The sequence below is a fragment of the Bos javanicus genome, chromosome 12, assembly GCF_032452875.1.
Source record: "Bos javanicus breed banteng chromosome 12, ARS-OSU_banteng_1.0, whole genome shotgun sequence".
Lineage (NCBI taxonomy): Eukaryota > Metazoa > Chordata > Mammalia > Artiodactyla > Bovidae > Bos > Bos javanicus.
Window position 1 is genome coordinate 15,655,757 of NC_083879.1, and position 21,552 is coordinate 15,677,308.

General features: G+C 44.8%; 1 protein-coding gene across 1 annotated transcript in view; it reads left to right on the top strand.

The window, feature by feature from the left end:
• The first annotated feature begins 15,074 nt into the window (after positions 1-15,074).
• SLC25A30 (solute carrier family 25 member 30) overlaps positions 15,075-21,552 on the top strand; it is a 37,252-nt gene continuing 30,774 nt past the window's right edge. The window contains exon 1 of the mRNA XM_061434554.1: positions 15,075-15,157. The gene's annotated coding sequence lies outside the window, so the exon portion shown is untranslated. The remainder of the gene's footprint in view (positions 15,158-21,552) is intronic.

Here is a 21,552-nt window from a genome sequence, read left to right on the forward strand (position 1 = left end):
CTTACAGCATTGCCCTCTTCTGAGCACTTGGCTCCTCTAACTGTAGAGATAGAAAAGGAGGGCCACAGAGGCCCCTCTAATTACAGAATAACTCGGAAAGAGTAAGATTTGATTTGAATTTTTTTTTGGCTGCACTATGCAGCTTGTGGGATCTTAGTTCCCTGATCAGGGATTGAACATGCAGTGGAAATGCAGAGTCCTAACCACTGGACCACTGGGAATTTCCTGATTTGACTTTTATAACCAGTGTTTTTCAAACTGTTGAGTTTTCCATGTAGCGGATTATGAACAAAAATGAAAGAAAATAGAATAATAAATGTCAGAGTGCATTGTAGTCACAGTAAGTATTTTTTCCTGAAATGGTTGCCTCCCTGGTGTGTGAGTGTGTACTGGGTGATGATGCAAAATGTGTTTCCTGATGTGGGTTACAGTTTAACCAGAATGAAAGCCCTGGGCAGGAATGGCTGTGGTCCCTTCAGCACCACTCAGATTTGAACATTGCCAGCCTCAGGCCTTGCCCGCTGCCCTGACCCTCCAGGTCAGGATGGTGATGTCATGTGTGTGTGTTCAGAGTCCTGTGCTCTTTATCAAAAGCAAAAATTGAGTGTCTGCCCCAAAGGCAAGTTCCAAAAACTGAAAACATGACTCTTACCGGTTGTACAACGTTTCGACTTTCCAGTGGTAAGAACAGTGTCAGTGCTGGCTTTGCTGTCTCCATTTATTTTTTGAGTGTTCTCGAACATTTTAGGGCATTTCTACGGCCGCAGGCCAGCCTCCTGGCCCCAAGAAGCACACCGCAGGGAGCTCTGGCTAAAATTACCCCACGGAGGTCACCTGTTAACTTCCTTTATCCTGTGCCTCTCAGCATCAGGCAGCCTGGATCACTTACAATTCCTCAGTTTCTTTTTCATGGAAAAAGCCATTTATTCCGTCTGTTGGAGATTGCATTTGGTCCCTTTATCTTGCTTCTGGTACACTTAAGTCTGATAGTTTTCTTAGGCAGTGTCTACATGAAGGAACCCAGAAAGTTAGAGACTAAAATATTTAGCCAAATAATTGGCTTAAACAATGCAGATAATTCCAATTAAAAGCCCACTGATTTTTTTTTTTTTGCATGTTGCATTAGCTAGTTTTCATAAGGTCCCATAGATATAACTTACCATAAAAGCAAATAAAAAGCCATTTTGGTTTCTGTTCCCATGTGTTTTTGAAACTGTATCATTCAAAAATTAATTGGAAGTACTGAGTATAAATCTTGCGGACCAAACCACCAAGAAATATGAGAAGCTTTAACTTTAGGGTCTTAGCTAGTTAGCTATACTGGTTTTATGGTGGGTTTTTTTTTTTTTTTGGTAAATTTTCTGGCCACACTGCGACGCTTACAGGATCTTAGTTGCCCCACCAGGGACTGAACCCGTGCCCCCTGCAGTGGAAGCATGGAGTCTCAACCACGGGACCGCCAGGGAAGTCTGGGCCCTTTGTAATGATGGTCATAATAACAAGGGCAACAGTGATGTTGATTATATGTAGGGCACTGTGCTCACGATTTCATTTATTTCCTTTACTTCTTACAAAAACCCTCTGAAGAGAGTTTGTGCTTTTACTTCTAAGAGAACTGAGACTTATAAAAAGGATAAATGACTTTTCAAGTTCTCCCGAGTTGGATGCCAAATCCCCAAGCTGGATCTTTGTGGAGGGAGAGGAATTAGCCAGGAATGTGAACCCTTTCAGCTGTTTTCATAGAGATGTTCCCCCTGTTTTGTGTTCCCCCTGCTCCCTGTTCTGCCTGTCAACTCACCAGGTGCAGAAACTGGAGGGGAAAAACCTCAACACATTCCTAAATGTTTATGGGGAGACTGGGAGAATGAAGGTCATTTCCCAAGGAGCAGACCCCAGAGACCCAGGCATGGACCTGCCTGAGATCCAGACCTGTGAGGGAAGAACAGAGGGCTTACTGGGGAGAGAGATTAGATGCAAATCCAGTTGACAGGGCTGGAAGATAGGGTGGTCAGGGGAGTCAGTGAGCGTGGATGAGTGTCATATTGCTGCTATGACAAGTTACCACAAGCTTGGTACTATAAAACAATAAACAGTTATTATCTTTTGTTCTAGAGGTCAGAAGTCTGGAATGGAACTCAGAAGGCAAAAATCAATTGATTGTCAGGGCTATATGCCTTCTGATGACTCCAGGGGAAAAATCTGTTTCCTTGACTTTTCCAGCTTCTAGAGGCTGCCCACATTCCTTGGTTTAGGACTGCTTTTCATCTTCAGAGCCAACAATGGCAGGTTGAGTTCTTCTCATCAGATCACTCCAGCCTACATCCACAGTTGTATTATGTCTCTGACTTCTCTGCTTCCCTCCTTCACTTAGAAGGATACATGTGATTATGCTGGACCCATTCATTATCTTGTGTAATCCAAGATAACCTCTCCACCAAAAAGTCAGCTGATTAACAACCTTAATTCTATCTGTAATCTTAATGCTCCTTTGCCATGTACCTAACATAGTCACAGTTTCCAGGGATTAGGACATGGAGTTCTCTAGGGCTATTATGACTATCACAGTAGCCTCTTACATAAAAGCAACATTTGACCTGAAACTAAAAAAAAAAATGAGTTAATGTCAGGTTGTGAAAACAGGGAACAGGGCAGGTAGTAGTCCAAGCAGAGGTGACAGTCTGCGCAGATGAAAAAGAACTTGGCGCCTTGGAAGAACCAGCATCATGCTGGCCTCCAAGGCCAGGGTAAAGACTTGGGGGGCTTGTGCTAAGGACGGTGGAGAGCTTTTAAAGGCTTTTGGGCAGCAGGAAGGCTTGATCCAGATCACTGTGCTCTATAGAGATAGATGAAGGAGGCAAGAGAGGACATGAGAGGCTAGTGATTATCAAATACCCTCCTTCCTGGAAGATCATTCTGTTAGGTACGTAGAATAGGGAAAAGGAGTCCAAAATGGCGGTGGCTAAAAGACAAGGAAGGTCAAAGGAAGGTCCGAGGACCAGAGTGAAGACTTCAGGCAGAACAAACAGCACTCCTGGCTAAGCCCAGTTTGCATAGGGCAGGCCCAGGTAGAGGAAAAAACATATAAAAAGAGGAGCCAAAGCGCTTTCTCACGGACTCTCTCTTTCCCGCGTGCGTGCGTGCTCGCTCTCTCTCTCTCTCTCCCTCCCTGCGTACTCCTCCACTCTCTTCTCTTCGAGTCTTTGGGTTGACATGCCCTCACACTTCGAAGATAGATTCTCCTGCTATCTTCTAAATAAAATAGAGCTGTAACACTGATTTGCCTAAGAGCTATAACACGGTTTGTCCAAGACCCGAGAGCTGTGACGCGCCGAGGGCTTTAATGTCCGTCACTCCAAATCTTTGTTGTGACGAGACAAAGAACCAAGGAACATACAGTCGTGTGACAATTCCACCAAATTTGGACAGAGATTCACCAGATATTCACCAAAATCCATTTTGCTTTCCTGTGCTAAGTTGCTTTAGTCATGTCGGACTCTATGTGACCCCATGAACTGTAGCTCACCAGGCTCCTCTGGCCGTGGGATGCTCCCGGCAAGAATACTGGAGCGGGTTGCCATGTCCTTCTCCAGTTTGTTTTCCTAGAGGTACAGTTAAAGCACACTTCCCAGCATCTGGGTATTATTAGTGAGGCTTTGAGACTAATTCTTGCCCATAGACTGTGACCAGAGACAGTAAGAGCAGGTGGGCCCCCTCTCTCTTCCTTTTCTACAGAGATCGTGGATGCCATCTATGAAGAGGGTTGCTTTGGGAGAAGGGAGGATTCCGGGTTCCTGAATGACACTGTGGAGCACAGGCCCATTATTATTCTGACTGTTGTATGTGAGAGGAAGCAATACTGTTCACCCTGTTACAGCACTGAGATACGGAATTATCTTTTGCAGTAGTTAGCTAAGCCCAGCTAATAGACAACCCCTGCATGTTCAGTCACTCAGTCATGTCCACCTTTTTGGAACCCCATGGACTATGACCCACCTGCACCTCTGTCCATGGATTTTTCCAGCCAAGAATAATACTGGAGTGGGTTTCCATTTCCTCCTCCAGGGGATCTTCCTCACCCAGGGATTGAACCTGCATCTCCTGGCATTGGTAGGTGGATTCTTTACCACTGAGTAAGTGGTAGACTGCAAGTCCAGTAGACAACCAGACAGACAGACCAATAAATTAAGCAAAATAATTTTGAGTTTTAACAAGAGCTCTGAAGGAAATTAACGTGTGAAGTGATGGCGAATAATTAGGTGTTGCTCCCTCAGAAAGGATGATCATGAGAAGCATTTCTAACGAAGTGGCATTTGATCAGAGGCTTAGAAGATGAGAAACAGTGGCTCGGAGCAGAGGGAGTGGAGATCTTTGTGGACAAAGAAATTAATAAATGTGATGACCCTGAATGAGGAGACACCGGCTGTGTTGCTAGGAGGAAAAAGGTGGCTACTGTGGCTGGAAGTCAAAGCACGGTCAGAAGCTCCCTGGGAAAGGATCCACGAAAAGGCTCCAGCCTTGGTGCCCCTCCCACATGGGTCAGAGTGCTAGAAGCATGTCTCTGCTGGACCGTGTACTCACAGAGATAGTTCTCTCTTCCTAGCTATTGCCACCGGAGAAGGCAATGGCACCGCACTCCAGTATTCTTGCCTGGAGAATCCCAGGGACAGAGGAGCCTAGTGGGCTGCCGTCTATGGGGTCGCACAGAGTTGGACACGACTGAAGCGACTTAGCAGCAGCAGCAGCAGCAGCTATTGCCACTGGCTGGAGCATAAGTAAGTTTGGTCAGAGGGGAAGCAGGGAGACTAGTTAAAGCAGAAGTCTTGATAAGACATTTTGGTGACTTTGACTAGGTTGCTGGCAGTGCCGATGGGGAGAAGTGACTAGATTTGAGATACGTTTTCTCTCTTTTTTTAAGTTTTTTTCCTTGTGATGGAACTTTCTAAAAAATTAATTTCTCTTTGACTGCGCTGGTCCTTCGTTGCTGTGCTTGGGCTTTCTCTAGTTGCAGCGAGCGGGGTTCCTCTCTAGCTGTCGTACGTGGGTTCTCTTTGCAGTGGCTTCTCTTGCAGAGCACGGGCTCTAGAGTGCGCAGGCGTCAGTAGTTATGGTTCGAGGGCTCAGTAGTCTCAGCTCTCGGGTTCTAGAGTGTAGGTTCAGTAGTTTTAGTGCATGGGCTTAGCTGCCCTGCGGCATGCGGAATCTTTCCAGACCAGGGATGGAACCCACATCCCCTGCACTGGCAGGCACAGATTCCTAACCACTGGACCACCAGGAAAGTCCGAGATGCATTTTAAAGACAGAGGTGACAGGAATTACAAAGTGGATGCTGCAGGTGAGAGCAAAGGAAAAATCGAGGATGACGTCTGGGTTTTCGGATAGATCTTGAATAGACAATGGTGACGTTTAATAAGAGAAAGACTAAAGAAGGGACAGGCTTCAGGGACAAAATTAAGAGAGCTCTTTGATTTTGTGATGGTTGATCATCTGCGTCAACTTGACTAGTCCTTGGGGTGCCAGATATTTGATTATTTATTGTGCTAGGTGTGTCTATGAGAGTGTTTCTGGATGCAGCTAACATTTGAAGCAGTCGACTGACTGAGTGAAGGGAATTGCCCTCCTCAATGTAGGTGGGTTTCACCTAATCAGCTAAAGATTTGAAAAGAACAAAAAGCCTGAGTGAGAGAGAACTCTTTCTGCTTAACTGCTGTGTTTCCTTTTCCTGTCTTTGAGCTCAGACTGAAACATCGGCCCTTCTTGGATCTGCTGCTGCTGCTAAGTCACTTCAGTAGTGTCCGACTCTGTGCGACCCCATAGACGGCAGCCCACTAGGCTCCTCAAGGCAAGAACACTGGAGTGGGTTGCCATTTCCTTCTCCAATGCAGGAAAGTAAAAAGTGAAAGTGAAGTCGCTCAGTTGTGTCTGACTCTTCACGACCCCATGGACTGCAGCCCACCAGGGTCCTCCATCCATGGGATTTTCCAGGCAAGAGTACTGGAGTGGGGTGCCATTGCCTTCTCCCTTCTTGGATCTAGAGCTTGTTTACTGCAGATCTTGGGACTTAGTCTTCATTAACTGTGTGAGCCAATTCCTTATAACAGATTTCTTTAGCTATCAATATATCTGTTTTTGTATCTCTACCTCCTGGTGGTTCTTTTCTTTGGCGAACACTAATATAGATTTGATAGGTTTGAGGTGGCTATTTCCATCCGAGAGAAGGTATCCCATCCGTAGTTGGATATACGAGTCTGGAGTAGCAAATAAAGCAGGGCTAGAAATACAAACTTGGGATCATTGGTGGAATTTGGAGCCTCTGCTCAAGATGAGATCATTAGAGAGAGGGTTTGGTTCGAGAAGAAAAGAGGCTCAGGATAGAGCCCAGATGCATTCTCATCCTTAGAGAGCTGGTAGAGAGAAGGAGCCAGTGAAGGAGATGGGGAATGGTTGGCCAATGAGGATGGATGAAACTTAGGAGTAGATTTCTTTCTTTTATTCAAAAGATTTTTTAATTTTTAAAATCAGAGTTGTACATTGTCATGGTTTTCAAAGCCAAGTTGTTTTACAAGAGTTGCCATGAAAAATAATAGTGAGCAGCCCCATTACTGACCCCTCTTTCCCAGAAGCAACTACTTTCAACTGTTTCTTCTGGCATTTACTGCCTTCATTTCTCACAAGCTGGTTTATCTGCCATTTCTTAATTTTTCTGCTTGGATATGTATAGACTTCCTTCTTCTAAAGATTTATTCTCTACGCCCACCCACACTCACCCTCACTCCCACTTACACACAGGTACTCACGTAGACACACAGGGTTCTTCACTATCCTCTAATTACAATTATATTGCTTGTTTTGGTTAAACCAATATATAGTGTTTTAATTATTCTGACTTTGTAAATGTTATTCATAGCTGAGCCATGTAGTATACTATGATTCAGTTCAGTTCGCTCAGTTGTGTCCAACTCTTTCGACCCCATGGACGGCAGCACGCCAGGCCTCCATGTACATCATCAACTCCTGAAGCTCGCTCAAACTCATGTCCATTGAGTCAGTGATGCCATCCAACCATCTCATCTTCTGTCGTCCCTTTCTCCTCCTGCCTTCAATCTTTCCCAGCATCAGGGTCTTTTCCAAAGAGTCAGTTCTTCGCATCAGGTGGCCAAAGTGCTGGAATTTCAGCTTCAGCATCAGTCCTTCTAATGAATATTCAGGAATCATTTCCTATGATTATGTTTCCTTTTTTAAATATGACCTCTGGTTTTCCCTGGGATTAGTAATTGTCTATATTTAAGGCCTTCCCTGGCAGTCTTGTGGTTAGGACCCTGCGCTTCCACTACTGGGGACAAGGGTTCAATCCCTGGAATTAAGATCCCACATACTGCTTGGCACACCTCCCCCCCACCCCACTTCCAGAAAAAGAGAAAAGAAATAATTGTCTTCATTTAAAAGGTTTGGGGGGACTTCTGACTATTCCTAATTCATCCCTAGACTCTGTGTTAGAAGTTAAAGCCTCCTATCAGTTTCACAAATGTCCAGTGACTGGCAGCCTCAGTTTTCCTCGGCAGCGTATTTCCAGGGTTTCCATGTATTCCTGCCCTAATCTAGGCTGGTTGCTGTTGTCCTGAGATTGATTTTCATGGTCATTTTAGGAAGCCCTTTCCCCACCTTCCTGTGTTAGAGCCCCTATTTCTTGGCCCCCATATTTTCCTTTATTAAACGTTTATTCCTTAGTTTTGAGGAAATATATCCTCTCTTAACTTTTCTGAAGACACATACATGAGAGGCCAGTTCTTTGAGACCTTTTGTGTCTGTAGCTTTAAAAGTTTTTTTGTTAGATATGATGTTACAGTTTGGCAATAATTTTCCCTCAAATTTAAGGCCTTGCTCCGTTGTTTTCTAGTTTCCTGTACTGCTGTTGAGAAGTTACGATTATTCTCTTTAAATGTCACTTGCTTCTCTCTTTGTCTGTCTGTTTCTCTCTCTCTCCACCTAATCAGTCCCTAAAAGTTGAAATGGAGCACAAACAAATTGGGTTTGTTGGGGGACAGTGAGGAGGGATGAAGGTAGAGAAACTAAATTCCAAAAGAAAGACTTAGACTTGAAGTCCCTGCTACAAATCAGACACAGCTGCTCTATAAAAAGGGAACATGTAGCTGGAGTGTAGCTCACAGCACTTCAAGATAATATTATCAAGGTCCTGATTCTTTTCATTATGCCATTGCTCAGCTGACGTGAGCTAGTAAACCTGCTATTATTTGGGCACCTTATATGATTACATAACCCCAAGAAGGTTTAGAATTAAATATAGCGATGGTGAACTAAATCAAACCCATAGTACTAATATTTTTAGTACCAGCCTTAAAGTGTAAGACAATCTGCATGTGTCTGTTATTTATGCACCGTGTCCATAATAAAAATAGCAGCTATACTCTAGACAATCTGACAGATTACCTCGTGATTTCAATTTGACATGTGTAATTAATTTTATATTTATGATTTTAAAGTGATGGTGCAAGAGAATTTGCTCAAGTGTGTAAGCTGCATTGATTGTGTTAAGAGAACTGTGGCATAGGCCTGTCCTCTGAGGTGGCAGGGGTCTTTGTGAGGGTCTCATGATCGTTCCTTCTGCTGCCGTCAGCTGTTATGGCTGTGCTCCTGTCCCTTTACCAAATGAACCCCGACAGGCTAAGGGCACAATAGCCAAAGCACAGTGGAGAATTGTGGAGAATGAAATATTTAAACGCAAATGTGCTAAAGGCTGGAGTAGAGATCAGTCAGCACACTTCTTCTGTGAAGAACCAGTTTATAAATATTTCACTCTTTGCAGTCCAGGAGGCAAAACTGAGGCTGCTGCTGCTAAGTCGCTTCAGTTGTGTCCGACTCTGTGTGACCCCATAGACAGCAGCCCACCAGGCCCTGCCATCGCTGGGATTCTCCAGGCAAGAACACTGGAGTGGGCTGCCATTTCCTCCTCCAATGCATGAAAGTGAAAAATGAAAGTGAAGTCACTCAGTCGTGTCCAACTCTTCGTGACCCCATGGACTGCAGCCTACCAGGCTCCTCCGTCCATGGGGTTTTCCAGGCAAGAGTCCTGGAGTGGGGTGCCATTGCCTTCTCTGATTATTAGCTCTAGGACTGTATAAAAACAGGCAACTTTCTGGATTTGGCCTACAAACCATACTTTGGAAATTTCTGGGCATAAAAATTAAAAGGATAATAAAAAGGAAATAGCAAATAGTTAAATACCTGAGATTCCTGGTATAACTCACTGGAATTCATATGAGATTCCTTGTACTGGAAGTATTTTTTCTACTGAATACTGAAACACAACTAGGGAAGCTTTGGTCAAAGCCCACAACTGATACCAACTTGAGGAAGATGGGTGGACCATTTGAAAAAGGTTTTTATCTTTCAGCCAGATCCCAAATTATACAGACTCTTCAAATGTATGTATATTCACTACGTACCGTTTCATGTGCTGTGCTGAGTACTAGAAATACAGCAGTGAGCGAGACTGGGTCCCTGCTAGAAGGAGCTCTGCGTTCTGGTTGGGAGAACTGGGACAGGGGCACAAGCTATTGCTGCTGAAGTGCAGTAACTGTTGTGGTAGCAGGAGGCATGTGCATGGCGCATCTACTGTGTCTAGCATTTAGGGATCAGGAGAGACTTCCTGGTGGAGCTGATGCCCAAAACTGAAGCCTGAAGGATGAGAGCATAGGAGCAAGAGAGGGAACTTGGCAGGTGCAGCTTAGCAATGTTCGAGGCTCCAGAGGTGTGGGGAGGAACAGCACACAGGGAGCCGAAGCTCATTCATATAAACATGTGGAGCCTTACACAAAAGATGGGCTTTCCAAAGAGAACCTGTGGGACTTCTCCAGTGATCCAGTGGTTAAGACTCTGCACTCCCAACACAGCGGGTGCAGTTCAGCTGCTGGTTGGGGAACTAAGAGCCCACCTGCCACCCTGTATGACCACCCCCCACCAGTCAAAAAAAGAGCGCCTGTAACCAAGAAAAACATATGCCAAAAGCCACATTTCCAGGAACATAATTTCTCAAACCTCAGCACTATTGCCATTTTTGATAATTCTTTGTTGTGGGAGGCCTTTTCTGGGCATTGTATGGTGTTTAGCAGCATGGCTGCCCCCTACCCCATAGATGCCTGTAGTATCACTCAGTGGTGATAATCAAAAAACATCTCCAGACATTGCCTGTCTCCTGGGGGACAGATCTGCTGGTTAATAACCACTGCTGTGAGATATAAGGGTAAAGAATTTTACCAGCTCATTCCAAGCATACCAGTTGGGAACACTGCCCCATCCAGCTGTTGTTGTTAGGAGTAGGTATGACTCATTACTGCTCCACTTTGCCAGGGGGCAAGGTGACCAAATGTCTCTGATGCAACCTCTTCCTCCTCCTCCTCCCACCACCAATCACTGAAGTCCACCCTGAAAGTGGTCTGATTCAGGCCTTTCGTTCTGCGTGGCACCAAGCATCTAAAAAACCCAAAGAGACTCCTTCCTGACAAGATGTAGGGTACATGACAATATATCAATATCGTTCCTGTAGTTTAAGGTAGTCTCACACACATTTATTAAATTCTAGCTGATTCCAAAGCATTTGTTCTCCCTTGTTACTACAGCAGTACAAGTGCGACTGCCAAGGTGATGAAGAAAACCAAGATGTGAGTGAGGAATGGCCCTTGCTGCCCAGCTCTTCGTGGAGTCTGGCATAGCCCAAGTTACAGACCGTGAGGACTGTACTCTTCTCAACAGCGGCTAATAAAGGCCTGAATGGAAGTATGGCAAAGAGTCCAGCTACTTGAGATGGACAGGCTTTAGAATGCAGGGTTGAGAGGCAGGTGAAGAGGGGAGGACAGGGAACAGGATTCCTGTGACTGGAAGCTCTAAGGACGACCAGGGAAAGGGCTACTCTGTTAGGCTAAGAGGCTGTCCTTTATCCTGAAGACCCAGGGGAGCCAAGGAAGAATCTTAAGCTCACAAGTGACAGAGCCAGATGAATGTATTTATTATTTTTATTTTTAAAGATTTATGTATTTTTGGCTGTGCTGAGTCTTCATTGCTGCAAGAGGACTTTCTCTAGTTGTGGCGAGTGGGGGCCACTCTTCGTTGGCGCGGTCGGGCTTCTCACTGCGGTGGCTTCTCTTGGGTGGAGCACCAGGTAGGCACGTGGGCTTCAGCAGTTGTGGCTCAAGGGCTTAGTTGCTCTGCGGTATGTGGCATCTTCCCAGACCAGGGGTCAAACTCGTGTCCCCTGCGTCGACAGGTGGATTCTCAGTCACTAGACCACTGGGGAGGCCCCGCCAGATGAATCTAGAAGATGTTTCTACATCATTTACATTTTACAGAGTACATTTTTGCATGTCACTTAAGATTCTGTAAGGTAGGTGTTGTTTGTATTTGGCAGCTGAGGACTTAAAGAAGTTGATTAATCAAGGTCAGAGAGCTAAAACAGTTGTGGCCAGGACTGAATAGAATTCAGGTCTCCACTTCTGCATTGCCATCTCGTATTTTGACTGTAGTCAGATAAAACACACACATGAAGGGCCGTTATAGGGCAAATGTGAAAGCAAAGAGTAGGTGAAAAACTAGTTGTGTTTAGCAGGGACTGGCACTGAGTAGTTAGTAGATTTGTTCCTAGACTTACCGTTTCATTTGTTATTCTTGTTTTTTTCTAAACTGGTTATGATGATGTCACCATGTTAGTAGTCTCTAGAGCAATAATTTCCAACACGGGGATCCAGACCCTTGGGGGAACCCAAGGTTATTCAGAGGGTCCTCAATTCAATGTAAATTTTCTTGATAGATGCTGAAAGTACTACCATTCATTTCATAGGGATTCCAGTATTTTTTTAAAATTTAGTTTACATTACAAAAGGATCTTTATACTTGAGAGGGATCTTCATGCTAAATATAAACGATATTATGTGTGTATTACTAAAGATGATGTGCATATTAGCAGAGGCTGGTGGGGCACAGGGAGAGTGGAGTTTGGCTATCTAAAGAATCTATAGGAAAGGGTGTGTCACACAGTTGTGAGACTGGAAAGGACTTGGTGAGATGACAGTGGAGGTAGAAGTCTCAGGAGAATGTGGTCCAGCTGACACTTCAAGTTTGAACTTCTAGCCTCAGAACTGTGAGAGAGTAAACCCCTGTGTTTTTTTTTAAAAACTATATTGTTTGTGGTAATTTATTAAGGCAGCTCCAAGAAACGAATTCACTGGCTCACAACCAGTGGGGACCAGAGATATGCCAACAGCCCTGTGAGGGAGCTTGAAAGAGGATATTCCTACAGCCAGCTGAGTTTGGAGGCAGGTCTTCCCTCAGTCCAGTCTTGAGAGGACTGCAGTCCTTCCATAGTAAATACATTCTTGTGAGAAACCTGGAGCCAGACCTACCTACCTAAGCCCTTCTTGGATTTCTGATGCACAGAAACTGTGAAGTAATATATGTTTGTTGTTTAAAGCTGCAAAACGTAACCCTACAGCAATAGATAACAAGTGAATGCATATTCTTAATTTTGGGGGGAGTGGGAGAATAAACGGGAAACTAAGGACAGTGGTTAGTGATAGGCGGTGGGTGGGAACAGAGTACAGGGACAAGGGGGTGTTCCTCTTCTGAAAACGTTTGGAAGATTTGATTTTGAACCAAGCGAATGCTTTATACATTCAAAAATGAAAGCTAGATAAGAAAGATGAAAAAGGCAAACTAAAATTATGCAAATAAAATAACAAACCTAACACTGTATCACGGAGAAGGCAATGGCACCCCACTCCAGTACTCTTGCCTGGAAAATCCCATGGATGGAGGAGCCTGGTAGCCTGCAGTCCATGGGGTCGCTAAGAGTTGGCACGACTGAGTGACTTCACTTTCACTTTTCACTTTCATGCATTGGAGAAGGAAATGGCAACCCACTCCAGTGTTCTTGCCTGGAGAATCCCAGGGACAGGGGAGCCTGGTGGGCTGCCGTCTATGGGGTCGCACAGAGTCGGACACGACTGAAGCGACTTAGCAGCAGCAGCAGCAACAACACTATGTCACAGTGTATCACACAGATAACACAACTATATTGCAAAGCAGATGAATTCAAGTAACTTTTGATCACCATCCTCTCGCGGCACACCTTTGGAAAGAGATGTATTTACAAAGATAGAAAAAGTGCAAAGAAATCTTAAACTTAGGTTTGCTACTGGTGTTAGTATCGAAGTCACAGCTCTTTTGTCTCTATTGTAGGATAGAAGAAACCAGTAAATATATTGATGCTGACAAGAACCAGAGTTTTCCTGCATTTTTACATCTCCCCACCATGTTTACCGTTTTTGACATCGTATTTTACATCTTTTTCTTAGTAACCAGGGTTTTTCACTGTGGGAGAAGAAAAATATAAAATGGAAAGAGGAAGGCTAGAATGAACCTCGAGATGCTGACTGTTTAATTGGAGGTATCAATATGAACTCATGATTTTAAAATATATCTGGGTAAAGAGTATACTGTTGAGTGTTTTATAGCTCTGTGAATATATATACACTTGGTTCACTGAAAGGGCCTAAAAGAAATAACATCTCAATAGCAATGAGCACCCTGGACACTAAAATCTAATTTTCCGAGTACCATTTCCTACTAAAAGGAACTAAAATTTCTCTGCATCAGGCAGAGAAAATGCAAGGAGAGCTAGGAGGTCCTATGTCAGAAAGCAAGATAGTGTTCAAAGATAGATCAATCGATAGGATGGGGACTTCCCTGCTTTCCAGGGACTAAGACTTGGCTGATCCCATTGCAGGGGTCTGGGTTCTATTCCTGGTCAGGGAACTAGATCCCACAGGCTGCAACTGCAACCCAGCATAGCCAAATAAATAAATATTAAAAAAAAGATAACAGGATATACATAAGGAGGGGCTTTCACAGGTCACAAAAGGGAAATTCAAACACCACAAATAATATTGGTAGTTGGTTATAATAACTGGATTAAATTGAATTTTAAAGAACGCCAGAGTTCATGCTGTTATTCAAAAGAAGAGGAGACTTGTGAAGGGGAAGAGAAGGAGGAGAAAACAAAATACAGGTATCATCTGTTGCAGAGGGAGAGAGGATCTTTGTGGAGGACTGCCAGACCGCCCTTGACCAAGTGATCAGGCTTGACATGGACACAGAAGGATACTGTGTCTCTGGATGGAAATAGCATCACCTCTGACTTCTCTTACTAAAAAGTTTGACTTGCATCTAATTATAAACAATTCAATAACCCCATACTCTTAGATTCTAATATTGGCCTGGACTTTTCAAATATGTCAAAGTAATGGAAGATTTTTTTCATAGTACTGGAATTCCCTGGTTGCCTAGTGGTTAGGACTGGGTGTTTTCACTGTCGGCCTGCCAGGTTTGGATCCAGGGTTGGAATGACAAAGAACCGGCAAGCCAGCTTTAAAAAAAAAACAACAAAAAGAATACTAGTACTAGGGTAATCCTGGGTACATCTTGAACTGAAAAATAAAAAAATATGTGTGTGTGTGTGTTTGTGAGCTTTAGGGACAACAAAAGAAATTTAAATATTGACAGTATATTGGGTTTGACTGAAACGGCATTAAATTTCTTGCTTGTCCTGCTGGTGAAGTATTTAGGGGGTGAAGCAGTGTTGTTTGCAACATTCCAATAATTCAGGGTGAAAAAAAAAACCCTATACAGTGAAAGAGAACGCAAATATTGTGAAATGTTAGCATTAAATTTAGTGCAGAGTCTACTGTACAAGTCTTCGGTTGGTTTATAAATTTTACTTTAAAAAGCCGGGTTTTAAATAAAAAGGGAGCAAGTTTACTTCTCCTTGCAGAGGGCTCTTCATGGCTCTTAAGTTTCTGTTTCCCTGCGGCGTCGATCTCGAGGCCGTAGGAGGCGTCACCGCGACCGGGGCAGATACGAGGCCCGGGGTCCAGCCTGTCTACAGCCTGGTGGCCCCCTGCTGCCTGGGACGCTGCCTGGGCGTGGCCTGTGCCGGGAGAGGCCAATAGGAGCCGAGCCGGCGGGCGGGGCCGCGCGCAGGCCTCTGGGCCGCCCCCGCCTCTCTGCTGCCTCTTTTCCAGCTCCCGCGCGGCCGCCGGTTCCGTCTGCTGCAGACCCCAGGACGGAGAAGTCTCAGGGCCGCCGCCGCCCGGTAAGTGCCTGGCCTTCCGGCCGCTGCTGCGCCGGTCGCCCCTCCTCCGGCCCGCCCCCACCCACCGGCGCCGGACTCCCGGGCCCCTACGCGGCGGCGCTGCCTGGTCGGCCGCGGCCAGGAGGCTGGGGATCGGGGCCGGGTCCCGGAGAACCCCGGCGCGGGTGGGGCCTTCCCGGGGCTGCTTCTGCTCTCCGGCGCGCGTGCTGGGCCCGGCTTGGTGGGGCGCGAGGTTCCGGGGTGCGCCCCCCTCCTGGTGCTGCCGATGCTGCAGGAGGGCCGGTTCCTGGCTCTCATCACTCGGCGGCATGGGGGGTGATTTCTCTCCCAGTGTCACCGAGATCAGGTGTGACGCCCGTCTTGCATCCCGGCGTGTGCGCCCTTGCAGCCGCGGTGCGTTTCACCTGCCTCTGCATCGCTCACACCTGCGATTCATTCAGGAGCGTGCAACCGGGGCCGGGCGAGCTGCGTAGTCTGGGAAAGGGCCCTCTCCTTTGAGTTGCTCCTGGAACACGCCAAGTTGTTCACGTTTTCGTGGACTGGTGGAAATTAATTTCCTCGTAAAGTTAATGTAGCTAAGGGTTTTAGCATAATTCTAGGCGTGATTAATTTCGGGTACAGCGGTTGCAGTGACATTGTTCCTGCGCAAGAATTGCTAAACGTGTCGTAGCCTTGCGAGAGTCTAGCTTCGTGCTCCTCCTGTTGCGAGAAAAGTTGAAAGGCGTAAAATTTGTTCTTGATTTTGCTGCTGCCACGCTCTGTGACTCAGTTAATTCATATGAGATAAGATAGATTCCTAAGACTCTTAAAATCCCACGTTTCATGAGTCTGATGAGCCTGTTTTTCGTCCTGTACCTTTAAAAAGAATGGGAAATAGGAAAAAACCGTGGAAGACAGCCCTGCGGGGAACAAAGATTTGTGAGCGCACCGAAGTTTAGAGACTGGATTGCGGTTTAAGATTGGGAACTGAAAAGGGAGCACTGTAATACTGAAAGAACTTACCCAGAGTTAATTATATAAGGGAAACTTGGAAAGCTTTCAGAAGTTCCGGCAGCAATTGCTGTATTTAATTACCTCTCTTTGCGACTGTATAGATGCTGTAAGGGGAAGATAAATGCTAAAGTTATAGAAAATGTAATAGGTTATGTAACCTATCTTAAGTGTAGAGAGAATGCTTTGAATTCTTAATTTATATAGACATTTCCGCTTAGGAAACACTTTTTTGTTTATTAATAGTTAAGAAATGTTTATATACCCCCTTAGGAAAATCATAAATTTATTTTGAATATGTTGATTTCCTACCCTCCCACCCCCACCCCCACTTTTTATTGTATTCTTATTATTTGCGCCAATGTTTTTTTTTAAACAGCCTTTGGAAAATAGTGTTTGGCTTTGTGGTACGTAGAGGAAGATCAGCTTTTCCCTCAGGGAGAGCTCAGTTTGAGTCCTTCATAGCTGTGTGACTTGGCAAAGTCACTTTCCCTCTCTGAGGCTGGCTGTCCTCAGTTGTGAAACGTTATGATGGTACCGATTGCATAAGGTCATGGAGATTAACCAAAACCTTTTATGTGGAAAACAGAGCAGTGCCTGACGTTAATACATGTCATGTATTAATAATGACGGCCATTGTTAGTACTGTGTTCACAGCTCAGAGAAGTGGTCTCTGGCTTTTAGTTTAGCTAGAAGGCGCCGACGGAAGAAGAGAGCAAAGAGATTAAGTGATTAACAGCCACTCCCCTTGCAGGACGCTAGAATTTTTGCAAGTTGTAAGTCCCTCCCTGAATCTCAGGCTGAACTACTGCTCAAACACTAGTGATTGCTAAGGGACACTTCAGTCTCCTTGACTGTGTTGGCCTTCAGTCTTGGCACTTGAGTAGAGTTGGGATTTCGCCAAAAATTGAACTAGCAAGTTAAGGAATGTGTGTGAGGAGAACCCCTCCAAAGAGAGCTCTAAAACAAAGAAATGGTTGAAATGCCAAACAGAGGTTTCCAGCCCCAGATAACTGAAGCCCAGTTACAACTAGCCTTGGCCAGTACGCTTACTGGACCTACGGGCCCCTCTATTCCAACATTAACCAGAATCTCTTCTTGTTTGGATGCTTGCCCAATTACTGATGCTTTTGGTTGTTATTTAAGCCCAGTTATTCTTTCTTTGACTCTGCAAACAATAACTTGGGAAGGCACGGTAGTCTTAACTGCTCAGGCATGTAGTCCTAGCTTTGGTAAAGGAAAAGAGAAGAGCCCCAAAGTTATTTTTACCCTACTTTTAGTTAACTTTTTTTGTGTGTGTGTGTGTAATAAAGTTTTATTAAAGTATAAAGGAGATAGAGAAAGCTTCTGACATAGGCATCAGAAGGGGGCAGAAAGAGTACCCTTAATTAACTTTTAAACATCTTATTAATAGTTGAATAGAAAGTACTTTCCTACAGTTTAACCAGGAATACCGGAGGGACTCTGGTTTGTGGAAGATAAGGTATTGTGAGGGTACATCTGAATGGGAACTCATGGGTGTGTGATCAAAACTGTGGGAGGCCACTCCACTGCAATGCGGCACCCTAGCTGAGTGTTTGCATATGCGTATAACCCAGAACCTCTGGGTTTTAACATTATAACTAAAAAATCTAATATTAAAGCCAACCGAAAAAAAAAAGAGCCAAATCTCATTAAACTAGCAAAACAAAAGTATTGACAGGAAACCAGAAGATTTAATGGGTGAGATGGCATGAAGTCATATACAATACAGTTTTTTAAAAGCATTTTTAATTAGAGATGAGAAGGTAAAATCCATTTCCCATACATTTTTGCTGACGTTTTAGAGGATATCTTTTGTACTTCTGTGTGTGTGTATATTTTGTATGTATGCATTTCTGCAAACACTGCTAAAAATCACTGCTAAATAAGATGAATCAGAAGAACTGTCTGTAGTGTCATCACTGCCTGATCAACTACATAAGTTATTTAAGTGGTAAGTATTCCAAGGCGTTATTTGCCATCACTGTTTGACTCACTGATGCATTGGGGATGCTCCTGAGGCCCTCATTCAGTGGGTGAGGCCCTAGTATCTGTACTTGTAAGAAGCTCCTTAGACAGATTCAGTTCAGTTCAGTCACTCAGTCGTGTCCGACTCTTTGCGACCCCATGAACTGCAGCACGACAGGCCTCCCTGTCCATCACCAACTCCCGGAGTCCACCCAAACCCATGTGCATCGAGCCGATGATGCCATCCAACCATCTCATCCTCTCTCGTCCCCTTCTCCTCCTGCCTTCAATCTTTCCCAGCATCAGGGTCTTTTCCAGTGAGTCAGTTCTTTGCATCAGGTGGCCAAACTATTGGAGTTTCAGCTTCAGCATCAGTCCTTCCAATGAATATTCAGGACTGATCTCCTTTAAGATGGACTGGTTGGATCTCCTTGCAGTCCAAGGGACTCTCAAGAGTCTTCTCCAACACCACAGTTCAAAAGCATAATTTCTTTGGCGCTCAGCTTTCTTTATAGTCCAACTCTCACATCCATACATGACCACTGGAAAAACCATAACTTGACTAGACGGACCTTTGTTGACAAAGTAATGTCTCTGCTTTTTAATATGCTGTCTAGGTTGGTCAAACTTTCCTTCCAAGGAGTAAGCATCTTTTAATTTCATGGCTGCAGTCACCATCTGCAGTGATTTTGGAGCCCAGAAAAATAAAGTCAGCCACTGTTTCCACTGTTTCCCCATCTTTCTGCCCTGCAGTGATGGGACCGGATGCCATGATCTTAGTTTTCTGAATGTTGAGCTTTAAGCCAACCTTTTCACTCTCCTCTCTCACCTTCATCAAGAGGCTCTGTAGTTTTTCACTTTCTGCCATAAGGGTGATGTCATCTGCATATCTGAGGTCATTGATATTTCTCCTGGCAATCTTGATTCCAGCTTGTGCTTCCTCCAGCCCAGCATTTCTCATGATGTACTCTGCATATAAGTTAAATAAGCAGGGTGACAATATACAGCCTTGCTGTACTCCTTTTCCTATTTGGAACCAGTCTGTTGTTCCATGTCCAGTTCTAAGTGTTGCTTCCTGACCTGCATACAGGTTTCTCAAGAGGTAGGTCAGGTGATCTGGGATTCCTATGTCTTTCAGAATTTTCCACAGTTTGTTGTGATCCACACAATCAAAGGCTTTGGCATAGTCAATAAAGCAGAAATAGATGTTTTTCTGGAACTCTCTTGCTTTTTCCATGATCCATCGGATGTTGGCAATTTGATCTCTGGTTCCTCTGCCTTTTCTAAAACCAGCTTGAACATCTGGAAGTTCACGGTGCACGTATTGCTGACCTCAGATAGGTTGCTGCTGCTGCTGCTAAGTCACTCAGTCATGTCCAACTCTGTGCAACCCCATAGACGGCAGCCCACCAGGTTCCCCCGTCCCCGGGATTCTCTAGGCAAGACACTGGAGTGGGTTGCCATTTCCTTCTCCAGTGCATTAGGAGCTGCTAAAAAGGAGTCCTGTGTTCCACTTAGCACATATAGTGTCTCAGCCAAGAAAATAAGAATCATAGAGGCCATGAGGGGTGGGGAATGGTTAATGATTTCTTTTTGAAGTTGTTAGTTACAGCAGGCAGGTAGTTAGGTGTGAGTAGAGAAATGGAGGCAAGGGCCAGGTGGCAGGAAATCAAGCATCTTGTTAACAGCGAGGGTCCCTAGGCAGATAAAGGAAAACAGGAACCTTAAGCCTGACAGGAAACGACACCATTTTGGGTGATAAGGGTCGGAAAAGCAGACAAAGAAAGGTGGGAAAGATGGGAATCATCTGCATCCAAATGTAATCCTTTGCTCTCTGTGCTGTCTTTACAATAGGGCTTCCCTGTGGCTCAGTAGTTAAGAATCCACCTGCCAGTGCAGGAGTGGCAGGTTCAATCCCAGGTGGGGAAGATCCCTTGGAGAAGGAAGTGGCACCCCACTCCAGTATTCCTGCCTGGAGAATTCCATGGACAGAGGAGCCTGGAGGGCTGCAGTCCATGGGGTCCCAAAGAGTCAGACACGACTGAGCAACTCAACAACAGCAAAGTCTTACAGATAAGAAGTACCCATCTTGCACTGATGCCATGACACTTCTGATCTGAGCTAAATCCCTAAGACAAAAATCCTTCTTCTCCTCAGGAAAATGGGGCTGGGATGAAAATCAGGGAATATGACCCCCAGGCTCGTCCTTCTCCAGTAAATATTGCACTGCTTTATTTGTATGCTCCTCGTGACCAGCTTGCCAAAGAAACTGTGGGTGGCAGCTCTTCGCCTGTAAGCCTACTCTCTCTCTTTGCTTAAATAAACTTTCACTTTACTTTCTTAATTTCTCTGCTTCATCTCCGAATTTTTTCGTTATGGAGAAAGAACCTCCAATTCACTGACCATGGGGTGATGGAATATTTTGGAACTAGATAGAGGCGCTGGTGGTGTGACTGTGAAGGTACTGAGTGCCACTGAGTTGGTTGCTCTCATGCTTTGTTTGTAGTATGTGAATTTTGCCTCAGTAAAAAAAACTCTGGAAAAAATAATACCATCTGTATTGGAAAAATTAATTATCCCTATTCAGATGATCGGGAAATATCAATAACCTCAGATACACAGATGACACCACCTTTATGGCAGAAAGTGAGGAGGAACTGCAGAGCCTCTTGATGAAAGTGAAAGAGGAGAGTGAAAAAGCTTAAAGCTCAACATTCAGAAAACTAAGATCATGGCATCCGGTCCCATCACTTCATGGGAAATAGATGGGGAAACTGTGACAGACTTTATTTTCTTGGGCTCCAAAATCACTGCAGATGGTGACTGCAGCCATGAAATTAAAAGACGCTTGCTCCTTGGAAGAAAAGCTATGACCAACCTAGACAGCATGTTAAAAAGCAGAGACATTACTTTGCTGACAGGTCTGTCTAGTCAAAGCTATGGTTTTTTCCAGTAGTCCTGTATTGATGTGAGAGTTGGACCATAAAGAAAGCTGAGCGCCAAAGAATTGATGCTTTTGAACAGTGGTGTTGGAGAAGACTGTTGAGAGTTCCTTGGACTGCAAGGAAATCAAATCAGTCAATCCTAAAGGAAATCAGTTCTGAATATTCATTGGAAAACTGATGCTGAAGCTGAAACTCCAATACTTGTGTGGTCACCTGATGGAAAGAATTGACTCACTGGAAAAGACCCCGATGCTGGGAAAGATTGGGAGGATAAAGGCACGACAGAGGATGAGATGGTTGGATGGCATCATGGACTCAATGGACATGAGTTTGAGCAAGCTCCAGGAGTTGGTGATGGACAGGGAAGCCTGATGTGCTGCAGTCCATGGGGGTTGCAAAGAGTTGCACACGACTGAGTGACTGAACTGTTTCAAATTGACTACCTTCTGAGTGTTGTTAGGAGCTTCCCTG